Below are 17,284 nucleotides of genomic sequence, written 5' to 3' on the forward strand. Positions count from 1 at the left end.
TAAGTTATTTCTCAGATGCCATTAGGAGAACATCTACAGACAACACTGTAGGGTTTGGGAGATTGGGATTGACATATATACACTAATATGTATAAACTAGATAACTAATAAGAACCTTCTGTATAAATAAATAAATAAAATGAAATTTAAAAAAAACAACACTGTAGGATGCTGGCTGCTGTTATTGAGCGAACCTTACTAGTTTGCACACTGTACTGAAGCATCTATGTTTTGGGAGGGAACAGCAGAGATAAAAGAGGAGGTCTAGGTGATAGTGAACTTTTAAGGCACTGATGAGAAGTATATATTTGATCTAGAGCAGACTCCCTGCAGCACTCCTCCCTTCCTGCACCATCTCCAGTGCTTTTCGTGAGCAAAGTCTTCTTAGCCTAGACCTGGAAATAAACAGGAGGAGGTGGTGTAATTATGGGGTAGTTACTGGGTATGACTTCTGAATAAATCAGTGGCCACGGAAGAGGAAAAGAGCTTTACTACTATGGGAATCCTGTAAACTTCAGAGAGATGTGATAACTAGGCTTAGAGAGCAAGCAAGGAAACTTTACATCTTTATCAGTAGGTCTTTGTATTAGGCAACCCTCTTTGAGTGAAAAAGACAAAATCCAATTAAAAATTGTTTAAGGAAAGAGAAATTTTTGGGCACATGTACTGGCAAATTTCAGCTGTGGTTTTCTTCATTTACTGTTATATCAGAAGACTCAACCAATGTGTTAAAAGATAAACTGAAGCATATTAAACCTTTTAAGAGCTTATTTGGGCAGCACCAAACCACAAGTGGTTAGGAACACTCAGTGACAAGAGCCAGGGAAAAGACATGTAGAGAAAGTGTGGCAGCAAAGAAAGGACATTACTTGATTGGCTATAGCTTAAAGCTTGTTTGGCTGTTTGTGACTGGTTGTCCTTAGCATTTTGATTTTATAACCTTGAGGCATTTCTATGCTCAGATACTGGTTTGCTTACATAGGTCACCAAGGCATTAGAGCCACCCCAGCTTAATGGCCTGCTTGTTTAATTAACTTTACAAGTGTCACCAGGGCTCTGTCTCTCCCTGCCTTTCTTGGCTGAACTGTTGTCTCAGTTACTGCTTTTCAGGCAGCCCATCAGCCTCTGCCTACCATCACCATGGTGGCAAAATGATGACAAGCACTTCGCTATCACAGTGGGAAAGTGGCTGCCTCCTTTCCAAAAGTTAGGGAATTTAAAGACATTAGCATGGCTTGAAACCTTATCTCTAAAACAATTCCTGTTAACAGGATAATAGTGGAAACCCCAGGGTATAAGAAGGAGAGACTAATCCCAGTGAACCTATAAGATTAGAGTCTGGAGGTTAATGAATGTTGAGTGGGATGGAGGTATATAGGACAGGAGTATTTCTTTTGAGTTATTACAGATAATTCTCTGAATAATCTCCCCAAATGATTTTTTTTTTTTTTTTTTTTTGCAGCACGTGGTCCTCTCACTCTTGTGGCCTCTCCCGTTGCGGAGCACAGGCTCCGGATGCGCAGGCCCAGCGGCCATGGCTCACGGGCCCAGCTGCTCCGCGGCATGTGGGATCTTCCCAGACTGGGGCATGAACCCGTGTCCCCTGCATCGGCAGGCGGACTCTCAACCCCTGCGCCACCAGGGAAGCCCCCAAATGATTTTTTAATTTTGTTTTATCTTAACTGTCACAGAGTAGGCAAGAAACTTGACTGAGGTCCTGTCCCACTGACTCTATAGCATCTCCTTTTCCCACTGTGCCATCTACTCCTGAGGGGAAACCCTGGGTATTGCTCGATTTTAATACTGGTTCCGCTGATATTGAAGAGAATAGAAAGCAGTCAGGATCAGCTTTTATTCCCCTTCTTGCCCTCTCTGAGAACTTGGCCACTCTGGTTCTAGCTAAACCTTCTCTCCATATCACCTTGCTCCTTAATTTTCCCGATGTGATTTTTACTGGTCTTATATAAACATATGGTCTATATTAAGAACCAGCTGTCATTATATTCACAGAGTTCAAGCTTGGGTGCTCCTGGGTGATCATACAATTAAGAACAATATTCATTGGCTACTTGCTATACACCCAACACAATTCTCAGCCCTTTGCCTGCATTGTTTTATTGACTCCACCAGAAACTCCAAGATATATATTATTAGCCTCAATTTACAGATGAGGAAGATAAGGCAGAGAGAGAGAGAGAGGTTAAGTAACGTGCGTGAAGTTGTAATGCATAGAGGGACCTGGATTTGAGTGCAGGCAAACTGGCAGCGGAAAAAATGTTGGATAACATTGTTTCTCATTGTGTCCAAGAGGCCACAAAGGAAGACTAGGCTGCAAAAAGCTGGGAGGGCAGCAGGCCGGGAAGGTGTTTCTAAATGGAGAGAAGAACATGGACCCACTCTCAACGGGTAGGGTGGCCTCCGGGGAAAGGAGACAGTGATGGAGATCCTCTCTGCATGAGATCCAACACCAACCGGAGAGCCAGAGGAAATAAGCCAGCAGAGAACAAAGTGTTCCAGGATTGGGAAAGTATTGAATAAGCCATCAACAGACATGGGAAGTCAGATTGGAAAGTCAGGAGGGCTAGCTCAAGAGAGGAAAGGCCATGACTCGTCGCAACAGTTTCATAGGGACCACATGATATATCCAACATCTTACCTCAGTGAGCAGGGAATGCATGGTGTTTAATGTCTGAGATGTTTAGGTTTAGTCTGAGTGAAATATCTCTTTCCAGCATTGGTGTTTTTATAAACCTAAACTCCTGTCAGTGTGAAAAAGCAGGCAATTATTTCTCTGCTACACCTGCAGTTCTAATAATGTTATTTTCTTCCTTTAAGCTGTATGCTTCCTAAACTTCACCTGTCTTTAAAAGAGTTCACACCAAGATCTAAAGCTTGTTGCATCCATGACTTTATTTTAAATGTGTCCCTGAGCATCTGGTAGATTACGGTACGAATCCAAACAACAAAACTACAGCTAATAATCACAGTGCACTATGCTATAAAACATGTGTCATGTCATTCCAAACATCAAGGAGGGTTCTTTTCTCCTAAAAGCTGTACTGAATATAGGATCTTAAAATTCACCTCTTAAAAGAAGAAAATTTAGGGCACTGAAAATCATATAGGATTTCAGCTTAAAAGGGAATCCTTGCTTCTCATTTGCTGGAATTATTAAAAACAATTTATTGGGAAAAATTATACATTTTAATCCTTCCCCTTGACATTTAATAATTGAGTTTGCACACACGGGCAGACATACACGGGCACACACACACACACACACACACCACACACACACACACACACACACACACACACACAAGGCTTAAACTTAATTTACAGTGAACTCTTTTGCAGTGCATAGTAGGATCAAAGTCGTTAAAAAACTCAGCCTAATTAGAGGTGTATTCATGAATGTCCAGAGATCCGTTTTCAGTAATATCATTAGTATCATCAATATTATTCGAGATGCTGTAGAACATAACCCAGGTATGCAATTAACTTTGCATTAAGATTTGAAGTGATGCAAGCTTTGCCTGTGAATATCATCTCTCAACTTGTAAATCTCCAGAGCATGGTGACAATTTGGCCTGACTACAGCTGTGTCTGAATAAAGTACTTTTCTTTTGTGCAATAAGGACCCTACTAGTACGAGAACTCCTTTTTCTCCCTTCAGTTTATTTTTAAAATCATTTATTAAGTTTCCCTCCCGTAAAAGTCATTCCAGAGTTTGCCTTTTCTTTCTTTCTTTTTTTTTTTTCTTTTGAGGAGGAAGGGGTAAATTTTCAGGCAGTTTCCTTAGTCATTCTAGGCAGCTAGCCAATGAGATATAGACTAAACAACACAGAGAATATTAATTCCACCTCACAATGCATGCACAGAGCCAGTGATGCATAAAGCTTCATTCCAGAGCTGACAATAAAGGGGTTGTGCAACTGTCTAGAGTCCAACGTCACGAACAGTTTTCTGAGGGAGTTGGAAGGAGATAAGAGAACAGACCTTGGGGGATAAGTTTAAAATGGCTAAATAGTGATGGCAGAGCCAAATTCATACCTACATCAGTGGGGTGCAGAGAATGAATCTGAGTATCTTTAATGCTGAATTTTAGAAAAGACGTTTCAAAATGAACCTAAAAGGAGAAAAATCTATATATATTGGGTGTTTACTGGCAGTAGAAAAAGCTGGGTAAAAAGAGAATTAGAAGGAAAATCAAACTATTTATTGAAGGATAACATACATACAGAACAACTTATAAAACCTAAGTCTAGAGCTGGTTTATTTATTTATTTATTTGCATTATGACTTTTTTTTTTTTTTTTGACCACGCCACGCTGCTTGCGGGATCTTAGTTTCCTGACCAGGGATTGAAGCCGTGTCCCCTGCAGTGGAAGCGTGGAGTCCTAACCACTGCACTGCCAGAGAATTCCCTATAGCTGGTTTAAATGTGAACACACCATAAATGTACTTCTCAGGTCAAGAAACAGAATGTCACCTAGTTCCCAGAAGAAACGCCCATATACTGCCATGTAGTCACTACCTTCCCACAGGTCAGTCACATCCTAACTTCTGTCATTAGATTAGCATTGCTCATGAACATTACATAAATGGACAATATAGTGTACACTCTTTTGTGATTGACTTTTTCTTAATTCAACATTTTATTTGTTATGTAAGTGTGGTTCTAGTACTTTTATGCTCACGGCTGTATAGTATTCTCAATGTGTGAACATGCCTCAACTTATCCATTCTCCTATTGAAGATATTTGGATAGAAAACATTATACTTTTTTTATATCACTGAGCTCGATCTGCTAATATTTTCTTTAGGACTTTTATATTAATATTTATAAGAGAGATTGGCCTGTAATTTTTGTTTGATGTGATTGTCTTGCTATGTTTGGTATAAAGATTATCCTGGCTTTAAAAAATTGCTCAGAAGTAATCTCTCTGTTTCCATTATCTGAAGAATTTTGTGTAAAATTAGTATTAGTTCTTCCTTGAATTTTTAGAAGAATTAACTGGCAAAGCCTGGAATATCTATTTCTTATTAACCATGAGAGATAATAGGAATTTTTATTCTGTCTTTGAGAGGTGTTTGACTTATATTTTTGTTCTCCTGAATATATAATTGCAAAACTTGACCAATGTCTTCAGGAGGAGACAGGCTCTATGTTTCATGTCCTTTAGTTCTCCAGTTTTGGCATTTCTGTTATTTGCAGCTCCCCAGAGCTGTCTTGATTTCTCTGTCCCTCAGTAGGACTTTCTCGGGACAAGCTCAGTTTTCTACCCTGTAGTGTATTCTAAGATCAGCAAATGCTCCAGGGAGAGTAGAGATCACTAGCTCGCCTCTGAAAGGTTTTTTCTCCTCTGGATGTTTCTGCAGATCTCTGATATTTTCAAATGTATACATTTATCTGGTGTTTTTGGTGTTACGGAGCATAAGTTGGTCTTCCATGAATTACTCCATGCTCTTCAGAAGTTGAAGCTGAAAGAAGAATTTTTTAAAACATTTTCTGTCATATTTGCTTTGTGCTGACTGATTATAGCAAGAAGTTCTGGCACCATTTAGTGTGCTTACAATCTAATACGGAAAATAGAGACTAAACAAACACACATCTAGAGAATTTATAATTACATATAGTAGTGTACCATTAACTCAGTCAACTTTAAAAATGATAACTCCACTTAAGTTGTTGCCAAGAACTTTCAAACATTGCTACTTTGAAAGGTAGTGAACCTTGGAATTGTTATAAATTTTTTTGCTTTTCAATTAAAATCATTTTTAAAAAGATAATCCGAGCAATAAGTAAAAAACTAAACAAAATGAAAACTTAACAACTTTTCTTAGAAAAATGAGGTCACAGGGCAAAATATTGTCCCCAAATTGGAGACACCAACAGGTAAATACAGCAGAGACTTCAGTAGAAATCTTTGCAGGAACCAGGGCCAGAGTAGGGAACCCTGAACTGTGGTTGATGAATTGCTAGAGGCTCAGTGTAGACAAGTCTGAGACACAACTCCAGGGAGACTTAGTCATCAGGAGAGCCACACACTTTTGTGAGATGTACCTTCAGAGTTCTATCAGGTTCTCACAGAAAATATCAGAGAAAAATCCTCTTTTGCTCTGGAAGGGAAAAAGGAACCATTTTGAAAGATTTCAGAGCAATCTGTTCTTCTTAACATGGTCTGCCTTCAAAAGAAACTATTTAACCAGAACCTAACATGCTGGAGTTTTATCAGAGCCTAACTGAACTGGGGGAAGAAAATAACCAACTGCACAATGCTAACCTTCCACATGGGGGAAAGGGAAATGCCATACGTTGGCCCACTCTAGTCATCCTGTCCCACCTAAGAGGGAGGAGAAACTGAGAAGCATGTGTGAAGTTCACAGGTCAAGGGCACTGGCCCACTAAAATATTGAGACCTAATCATTAGACTGTAGATTGTGTTCCCTCCCTCAACATCTTACCATCACTAATTATGGCTTATTTTCAGCAATTTATTTTACCCAATATATCAAGTTCTGATATAAAGGAAAAAATTGCAAGACATACTACAAGAAAATACAGTTTGAAGAGAAAGCACTGGTGGGTGTTTTATCTTGCTCCTTCATCTGCTGTGTGTTTCTCTGTCTTCTCATTTTGCTTCCTGTGTTTGGGGTCTCCTTTTTGCAGGCTGCAGGTTTGTAGTTCCCTTTGTTTTTGGTGTCTGTCCCCAATGGGTAAGACTGGTCCAGTTGGTTGTGTAGGCTTCCTGGTTGAGGAGATGGGTGCCTGTGTTCTGGTGGGTGGGGCTGGATCTTGTCTTTCTGGTGGACAGGGCTGTGTCCAGTGGTGCGTTTTGGGTTATCTGTGAGCTTATTATTATTTTAGGCAGCCTCTCTGCTAATGGGTGGAGTTGTTTTCTTGTTTTGCTAATTGTTTGGCATGGGGCATCTAGCACTCTATCTTGCTGGCTGTTGGGTGGAGCTGGGTCTTAGCATTGAGGAGGAAATCACTGGGAGAGCTCTCCTCAATTGATATTATATGGGGCCGGGAGCTCTCTGGTGGTCCAATGTCCTTAACTTGTCTCTCCCAGGTCAGACCCTCAGACCTGACACCAGGCTGGAGCACCAAGACCCTGTCAGCCACATGGCTCAGAAGAAAAGGGAGAAAAAAAAGAAAGAGAAAAAATAAAAAATAAAATAAAAATAAATACAATAACATTATTAAAATAGAAAAAAATTAAAATAAATACTTAAAAAGTAATAAGTAAAAAAAAAAAGAAGAGAGCCATCAAACCAATAAACAGATCCACCAATGATAACAATCGCTTAAAAACTATACTAAGATAAACATAAAAAAATAGAAAGAATCCAGTTGCAGACAGCAAACCCCAAGTCTACAGTTGCTCCCAACGTCCACCACCTCAATTTTGGGGTGTCATTGTCTATTCAGGTATTCCACAGATACAGTGATTGTGGGGATTCAATCCACTGCTCCTGTGGCTGCATGGAGAAATTTCCCTTTCTCTTCTTTGTTCGCACAGCTCCTGGGGTTCAGCTTTGGTTTCGGCCCCTCCTCTTCATGTATGTTGCCTTCAGACATCTGTTCCCACCCAGACTGGACGAGGTTAAAGCAGTGGCTGATTAGGGGACTCTGGCTCACTCATGGCGGGGGACGGAGGGGTAGTTATAATTGGAATGTGGTAGGAGCCTGCAGTGGCAGAGGCCGGCATGATGTTGCAACAGCCTGAGACACGCTGTGTGTTCTCCTGGGGAAGTTGTCCCTGGACCATGGGACCCTGGCAGTGGTGGGCTGCACAGACTCCCGGGGTGGGGGTGGAGGGGGGGGCGTGTAAATTGTGACCTGTGCTTGCACACAGGATTCTTGGTGGCTGCAATAGCAGACTTAGCATTTCACGCCTGTCTCTGGTGTCCGAACTGATAGACACGGCTCGCTCCAGTCTCTGGAGTTTGTTCAGGCAGTGCTCTGCCTTCTATGGGCAGACAGGGGAGGAATCCTCTCTCCCGGCTAGCCGTGGTGCAATAGCCCCATTTAGGCTGTGTTCACGCAGCCAACCCCAGTCCTCTTCCTGGGATCTGACCTCTGAAGCCCAAGCCTCAGCTCCCAGGCCCCACCCGCCCCTGGGGGTGAGCAGACAAGCCTCTCGGGCTGGTGAATGCTGGTTGGCAGTGATCCTCTGTGCAGGAATCTCTCTGCTTTGCCCTCTGCACCCCTGTTGCTGTGCTATCCTCCGTGGCTCCAAAGCTTCCTCCCTGCCCATGTCCCCTCTCTGCCAGTGAAGGGGCTTCTTAGTGTGTGGAAACTTTTCCTCTTTCACACTCCCTCCCAGAGGTGCAGGTTCCATCCTTATTCCTTTGTCTCTGTTTTTTCTTTTGCTCTACCCAGGTACGTGTGGGAGTTTCTTGCCTTTTGGGAGCTTTGAGGTCTTCTGCCAGCGTTCAGTAGGTTGTAGGAGTTGTTCCACGTGTAGGTGTATTTTTGATGTATTTGTGGGGAGGAAGGTGATCTCCGCGTCTTACTCCTCCACCATCTTGAAGGTCCCCTGCATGGGAAGTCTTCTGCTCAATTCTCCTGTGAACCTAAACTGCTCTAAAAAATCAAGTCTATAAAAAAATTAATATCCTTGAAAGTACTTAAATATATAATGCAGAAGAGGAATGGAACCTCTGGGAGAAAATCACTAAGTATTTTGAGATTTGTAATAATTTATTCATATGTTATTAATGCAGTTTTAGATGTATACACATTTAAGTTTTTATTTATTCTGGATACTTGTGAATACTAATATCAAAAAGGAGTATGTTATTGCTGTGTCTGTTACTTGCTCACAGTAACTGTTATAAGTAAACTGTTCCCCCTCAACAACCTTAAATAGCATATTATATATAATTCAATGTGTTTCTTTGGTTGTATAACATTTTCTTATGTATATGTGGCTTCTAGAAATTTAGCCATTTTTTCAGCACTTAGTGATCAGTGTGGCAGGCACTCTGCCAGTTGCTGGGTATTGAAAGATAAAAACTTTAACTTCTGTCTGCCTTCCAAGTGTTCACATTTATTGGAGAGCACAGACACTTAGTCACATAACTGTAGGTTTTTAATAGTTTCCAGGGACTTCTCTGGGGGCACAGTGGTTAAGAATCCGCCTGCCAATGCAGGGGACATGGGTTCGAGCCCTGGTCTGGGAAGATCCCACATGCTGTGGAGCAACCAAGCCCATGTACCACAACTACTGAGCCTGCACTCTAGAGCCCGTGAGCCACAACTGCTGAAGCCCATGTGCCTAGAGCCTGTGTGCTCTGCAACAAGAGAAGCCACCACAGTGAGAAGACTGCATACCACAATAAAGGGTAGTCCCTCTCGCTGCAACTAGAGAAAGCCCATGTGCAGCAATGAAGACCCAATGCAGCCAAAAGTAAGTAAATAAATAAATAATTTATTTAAAAAAAAAAGTTCCAAAAGAACAAATAATTCGCTGAATTATAGAGGTAAGAACATGGTGCTATGAGATGTTTCAGAGAGTCATCTAAGCCAGACAAGGAGGGAAATCAGAAAAAGTCTTCAGAGTACACTTGAGATGATATTTGAAGGATGACAGGGAATTGGCCAGACAATTGGGTGAAGGCAGAAGGTGGGTACCATGTCCAAGATAAGGGAATGGTACATGGCAACGCATGTATGTGTGAAAGAATGCTTTGGGGAATTGTAAGAGGTTGGGTAGGAATAAAGTGGTAGAAAGCCCAAATACTCCTCTAAGGAGTTATGACTTGGTTGTCAAGATACTAAGAAACCACAGAAATATTCTAAGCAGAAAGTGACATGAAGTTATATGTGTTCCAAAAAGATCAAGCTATCCTTGGTGTAAAAATTAAACAGGGGAGGGGTCAAGATTGGAACATGTGAAAGGTTAAAACCTGAACTATGCTGGTCTCAGTAGGGTTTGAGAAGGAGACAGATTGAAGACAATGAAATGTGGTCCGAGATCACTATTGCCAATCATGAACACGGATTCAGTGCCATCAAGATTTTATCCTTGTTGATTTAACTTCCCTCTAGAAATTCAACAATGTATATGTGTGTGTGAATGAAAATATTGTCTCCTTATTTTAATGTTACAAATATATCTCTTTGGTAGCATCATCTTTTTCTTACCTATTAGCTTAAAGTCAGTCGAATGACAGCAAACTTTATATGTGTGTTCTTCCAGAGAGTCTATCTAAGTTCTAGTCAAGCTATATAATATAGCAGATGCATTCTATGTGTGCCTAACAAAATCTTTTATTACCAATGGAATTTTTGCACCATTTTACAATGAACTGGTAGTTAATGTGTGTTTACTCTTTTCAACATGCTTTTAAAATCTTAACTGGGAATGAGGCTCTGAGTGATTCAGCTGTTCTAACTGTGAACAGAAAGGTTTGGAGGAGCGTCTGATGATACACATAAGGAATCATGCTGCTCACCATACACGTGGGAAATGCCAGTTGAGACTATAGGCATATTGAAGAGCTGGGGTCAATTTTAAAAGAAAGAAAATAAATTTGATGTGAAACTATCTTTGTTAGTACTGTTGTTAGGGGAAACACTGACTGAAACGGCCCGCCCTGGCCAGGCAAAGACAGTAACAATTTGCATGAGTTATTTTAACGGCAGGAGGTCCTGGTAAGGAAAACGGAACTAACAAGCCACCACCAACCAGAAGAATATGGGAAAGGTCAAAAGGAGAGAGGAGACGCCAGTCCACATGTCCTCCCAACCTCCCAGAATATCCTTCTCACTGGAATCCATCTTGACTGAGAGGTTGTGCGCACCACCAGGAAGGACCCTGAGTCAGAATGATTGGCCAGAGACAACCCAGAAACTAACCCCATTCCCATAAAACCCGAGACTGCGAGCCACGTGGCAGGGCAGTCCTCCTGGGTTCCCTTACCCTCCTGCTCTCCCCCCGGGCGCCCCTTCCCAATACAGTGTCTTGCATTGTCAGCACGTGTGTCTCCTCGGACAATTCATTTCCGAGTGTTAGACAAGAGCCCACTCAATGGCCCTGGAAGGGGTCCCCCTTCCTGCAACACTATTGTCCTAACTTGTCACGTTTCTGTTCAAGTTTGGAATGAATTAAATAGAGAAGTAAATATAAACTCCCTGTGCCTTAGCTTCTTCATTTGTGACGATTTCTATGAGATTAACTTAATTTTCACCTGGGGATGAAGCAGTCAAGAGTAGACTTCAGACTTCACAGACAGAATGCTGGGCTGAAATTCCAGCTTGACCACTAGTAGCCCTGTGACCTTGGGCAAGTTATTTGCCCTTTCTATACTCCGTGTCTTCATCTGTTAAATAGGGGTAATAATAATACTTATTTCATAAGGTTGTTGGGAGATTAAACAAGTTAATATTTACAGTGCTCAGAATAGTGCCTGGTACATAGTAAGTGCTATGTAAATGTCTGCTAAATATATAAAATTAAAAATGGGGAAAAAAGGAAATAATTTGGTCTCAATGAAAGCTTGTTTCTTTCCCTTTCCATTGCAAATGCTTTTAAAAATACTTCTTTGGATGAAATATAGTATATGATTTAGGTCGCAGAGTGATCTGCACAAAAGAACCCTTCTTTTTAAAATAGTTTTCTCATTTTTCCTTTAAAATCTCTTCCAGGTGTATCAACACATACAAATGGTGATTTACAAAGGAGTGTGAATTTGTGTATATATCAATGTTTATATACATAAATAAATTTATTTTTATATACAAAATGTATATCCAAAGACTTCTGATTACATCCTTTGTTATTGTATAATCCCTGTGATAACGACATTAGTGTCTGAATAGGCTGGTCAGTCAGTACATTCTGATGTGAGCCTCTCTTTTTCCTGTTCATTGACAGGACAGAACTGAGACTAAAAGAAGCAATAATGCTCTGATCTATTTCTGAACTATCTTGCTTTCCAAAAAGGAACAGTGTTTACATTAGAGTATTTGGCAAGCGTGAAATAGTTTTTGTGCTTTTTTTTTTGAAGACCTGCTTTTAAGGCCAAATTTGCTTAGGCTGGGGCCCTACTGTTGGCTTAGAAGCCACATTCACCACTGGCCCCTTAGCTGGGAAACACGAATGGCCAATTATTCTGTGACCTGTTGCTGAACTGTTAACAACCTGCAAAAAAAGAACGTCCTCTTTTAAAATGCAGGAGAATCTAGGTGTCAAGGGATGTCCATACCATGGAAACCTTTATATCATAATGTAGACCCCTCCTAACTTTTCAAATGGAGGTACCACGGTGACTGTTTCATTTGACAGTAACTGAGGTGACCCTGTGTAATGAGAATGAACCATCCTAGCAAGACAAAAGACCATAGGCATTTTTATTAATTAAACACCCCAAGACTAGAATTTCCCCAAAGACAATGTCTAGGGCTCTCCTCTTAGTACTCAATTTCAATCTGAAAATATTTGACCTTTGGTGGCAGCCTTTTTATTTTGGTGCTTTTCATGACAGCTGAGGGAGGTACAGGGAGGGCTGTGTGTGAGAGTCGGAAAGACAAGTGAACAGTGGACTGCATTTCTTTCATCTTAAGACACCACTCCACATTTTATGCTTTCTGAAATCAAGATGTGCAATACAAATGCCATCTCATTAAATGGTGTGTGTGTGTGTGTGTGTGTGTGCTTTTCTTTTCTCCAATTTCCCTTCCCAAACCTAGGAGTTTCCCCCCACTAAATTGCCACTGGAAACTGTCTAAATCAATGAGGAGGTGATTACAAATGATCGCCCACCTGCTGAGTGTAAAGAGTTTCACAGCAGGGCTGAGCCTGCCTCCCTTGGCCATTCATTTTCCTTCTCTTTCCTTCAATCCCTCCCTCTGTGGAGAGGGAGCTTTACATCCCTTATCTCCTTCCTCCAAATCACATTGTGATAATGACATGGTTTTCTGTTATTCTGAGGTCTTCTGGTTGCTTTTTCACTCCTCTTGGCAGAAGTGTTCAAATACTCAAGATCTACTCCAGTTAATTCCTTGATGGTCCATTTGCAGGCTCACCCAAACTTTCTAAATTCTAGAGCTCCTCATTTTTAGTAAGCACTGATCATTTTTCACCACCCATCTTAAGCAAATAAAAATTGTAGAGGGAAAACTAGAACAATGGCTCTATTTATTATTCTACGAGAATCTGTTAAGCAACTAATACTTTCTAAGAACACTACCGCTGAATACTGCGGTTAAGGTGAATCATTCCAACATTTGGATATTTGCTATCTTGGCAATTAATTACATTACTCCTTTTGTTTATCTGTCTTGTTGCCAGAAGTCTTGTGGGTGGGGATGATCTTGCTAATCATATCTCTGTTCAGGGGTCCCTTACCTGTGTATTCTTTTTATTTAACTTTTATATTTTTTAATAAAAATTGTATGTGTATAAGGCATACTATGACGATTTGATATAGAGTTAAATAATTACCACAGACCAGTTAATTACCATCTCATCTCACATAGGTACCTTGTGTGTATGTGTGTGTGTGTGTGTGTGTGTGTGTGTGTGTGTGTTATAAGAACACCTGAAATCTACTTTCTTAGAATTCAATACAGCATAATTAACCATAGTCATCATGCTGTACATTCGATCTCCAGACATATTCATCCTACATAACTTTGTACCCTTTGGCCAACACCTTCCCACCCCTGGTAACCACTGTTCTATTCTTCACTCCTCTGTATTCACTTTGTAAAATTCCACATACACATGAGATTGTGAAGTTTTTGTTCTTTTTTTTCTTTTCTGTGTTCCCTTACCTGTATTTTCTGTCGTTTGAGGAGAATAATTCTATTAGCATGCAGAAGATTCAGGCATTTCACTTGTAATTAGGAAAACCTGGGCATAGGTGATGGTCAACAAAAGGCTAAATTGAACTAACAAAAAACCCCTCACAAACCCGGACAGTCATATTTCTCCACTCTGTGGGGCTTAGGACAGGGTGTGAGGCCTTCGGGGAGGACTGTGAATGTCATTCCTTTTTAAATTCTCTTCCTGGGGCTTAGGCTTTAGAAATCGGTAAGATAAGAGCTTGGAATTCTTTATTTTTTTGGTTTGTTTGTTTTTACTTTTCAGAGATGGCAATTTGGGGCTGCAATTGAGGTGGCCCTTCAAATCAGGAAAAAAGAGGCTTAGTAAGGCTAATATCAAATAAGACCATAATAATAATAAAAAGGAGTGCAAATGAAAACACTGTCCGAGAACATGCAGTGAATGACGCTCCCCTTCCAATGCCTCGGGTGATTTTGTGTTCGTGAGTAATGAGTCTCCAGACTGTGATGAAGATTAGAGTACTGAATCCAGAGACCATTGCTGGATTTTGGCATGCTTTACAGTTCACTTATGTTGTTATTTTTATTCGCAAGGCCGTTTGATATAGTAGGCTGTTGAATCAGGCCCCAGTTTGCATCCTGGGCACTTAATTATCTATCTGACCTTAAATAAGGTCTGGATTTAGACTTCTGTTTTGTAAATAGGAATGGTAATATTTATTTCATAGCGCTGCTGTGAGATTTCAGTACGTCTGTACAATGCATCTAGTACTACAGGAAACTCTTTTCTTCCCGCTTTTCCTAGCTTATAGCCTTCTAAGTACTCATGCTCTATTTTAAAATAAAGCATTTTCTAAAGAACTGAAGGAACATCCTTTAGTTACCACATCCTTTAGAAAACAGATGAATCATTCAATATCTAATAACAAAAAGTAATTAGTGGCACGATGATGAACTGTTCTGAATGGCTAAGTGGCAAATTAAGCTTCAGGAATGCCCCAAATGATAGCATTATAAACTGCATAAGTTTAATAAATGGGTTTCCACAGGTTTATGCATCTTTTAGAACTGTTGGTTATTTCTTTTTTCTTTCTTTCTTTTTTTGAAAAGTCAATAAAACTTTTTTTAATCACCATAATCTCATTATCCAGATACAAGCCAAGACAACTCTCAGTACACAGTGTTATCTTAATGGTTTAAAATAGATACATAGAAAATCTGGGGATCTCACTGCATGCGCTGTTTTACAGTCTTTTATCCATCTAACATTACGTGTAAAAATGTTACTTTAGAAAGCTGCGTGATGTTCCCCTTGGGGTGTACCATACCTTATTTAATCATTCCCAACCTGTTTCCTATTTTTCTCAAGTTAAACTTTTATCCCGATCTCCATCTTCAGAGAAACACTTAAAAGTTATTGGGGCAAAGGGAGTGCACTTTAATTTTTTGGGTTTTTTTAAAATTATTAAATTTTTTTTTTTTTTTTGTGGTACGCGGGCCTCTCACTGTTGTGGCCTCTCCCGTTGCGGAGCACAGGCTCCAGACGCGCAAGCTCAGCGGCCATGGCTCACGGGCCCAGCCGCTCCGCGGCATGTGGGATCTTCCCGGACCGGGGCACGAACCCGTGTCCCCTGCATCGGCAGGCGGACTCTCAACCACTGCGCCACCAGGGAAGCCCTGTAATTTAATTTTTAATATTTTTTTCTTAAATTACAGAAAATTTGTCTTCACCATCAGATCCCACTCCAGAGAAAGTCTAGGGTGGCTTTAATCCAGTTCAATTCAAACCACCCCAAATTCTCTTCCAGTACTGTTTTCAAGGTCTTGATGAACATCTACCAGCACAACCGCACAGACCTGTTGGTTATTAGGATATTTTTCTTATTTCTTGAAGCAGAAAGTCTAGGGGAAACCTCCAAGCTTGAGAAGTCAAGTTCCACTACCTGCCCTGGGCTTATGGACTCCTTCTTTAGCCTAGAGCTACTCCAACACTGCCCCCTGGTGGTAGAGAGAAGAGGTATTTTATAAACAAATTACAGGTGTAGGAGGTAGGTGTAGGTTTAATTGGCTAATAAAACTCCAAATGAGAACTAAATTCTGAGAACAAAAAAGGAACAATATCAGATCAAATCAGTATGTTTCCTACTCTGAGCAAGAAACCATGTTGCTTGGATTTGAGAATCCTTTTATAAAATATGAGCAGTGGGTGTTCCTTTGGCAGACGATAGACTGAGTGAGGAAGACACACAGATTGGTTGAACAAGGGATACAGGGATTATTTCATTTTAGTGCCTTTGGGAGGAACACTGTTTTTCCTTGTCGTCATTATAGTAAACTGGTGAACACCCAGGGAATTCAGTCAAAGACTAGTAAAATATCAGAGTTGGAAAAGGTAGTAAGCATCCTTGAAGTCTAACTTGCCTTATTATATTAAATGACTAGACCAAAATCACACAGGCAATTAGTGGCAGATCTTAGGGCCTGGAATAGTCATTTTCCACTGAGCCCTTATTAAGTGCCAGGTATTGTGCTAGATCATAAAGGTATAGTGGTAAAAATTCAATATAGCCCCTGCCCTCATGGAGCCATTGGCACATTGATAACTATACCCATTGTTTTCTATTGTGAGAAGACTGTGAAATAAATGCTCTGCAAAAGTGATATTTGGGGACTTCCCTGTCAGTCCAGTGGTTAAGACTCCCCACTTCCACTGCCGGGTGCACGGGTTTGATCCCTGGTCGGGGAACTAAGATTCTGCATGCCACGTAGCACGGCCAAAAAAAAAAAACCTTATATTTGCTTGTATGGAGACGTGTCATCAGGCTGGACAGTGAAATTCATGGGAGTTTAGATTCCCTACCATAGGCAGGATTCTATGCTATGCATAGGCAGGCCTAGCATAGGCCCCTGCTTAATTCATAATTGTCAAGAGCAATGATGTCAAGCCCTTGTAGAGGATAAAAAATGAAGCCTTTAACATTTAAGTTATAATAGATGGATCTCATTTTCACATTACTGGTGTATGCGTACAGAAGTCTGGATGTGTTCAGGATCTCTGGTCCCCTCTGTGGAAAGTCAGAACTTACTCATTTTAGCCAACATGGAAGGAGTTTACCTGTCACTGTTTAAAGTCATTATCCCATGCAACACTGAAAGTGTCTAAGTATGAAATTCATGAATTAGTTTACAACATACCTCATCATCATGATTAATGTGGTTAAATAATAGTACATGGACTCTGTCCTTTTCTACTAGTGTGATGAACTTCCAGTGCATTTCAGTATAGAGGCCCCAATTATCTCAAAAGTCACTGTTGATAGTTTTTAGACTTTCATGTTTACCTAAGCAGAGAAGACCACTATGTGTGTGTGTGCGTGTGTGTGTGTCTGTGTGTGTGTGTCTGTTTAGTTGTCCCTTTCTCTCCAACCACTTTGCCAAGGTGAAACAATATGGCTCTAAGGAAGTTCTCCCTTAACTTCTTAC

Source organism: Lipotes vexillifer, unplaced genomic scaffold, assembly GCF_000442215.2.
Source record: "Lipotes vexillifer unplaced genomic scaffold, Lipotes_vexillifer_v1.1 scaffold855, whole genome shotgun sequence".
Classification (NCBI taxonomy): Eukaryota; Metazoa; Chordata; class Mammalia; order Artiodactyla; family Lipotidae; genus Lipotes; species Lipotes vexillifer.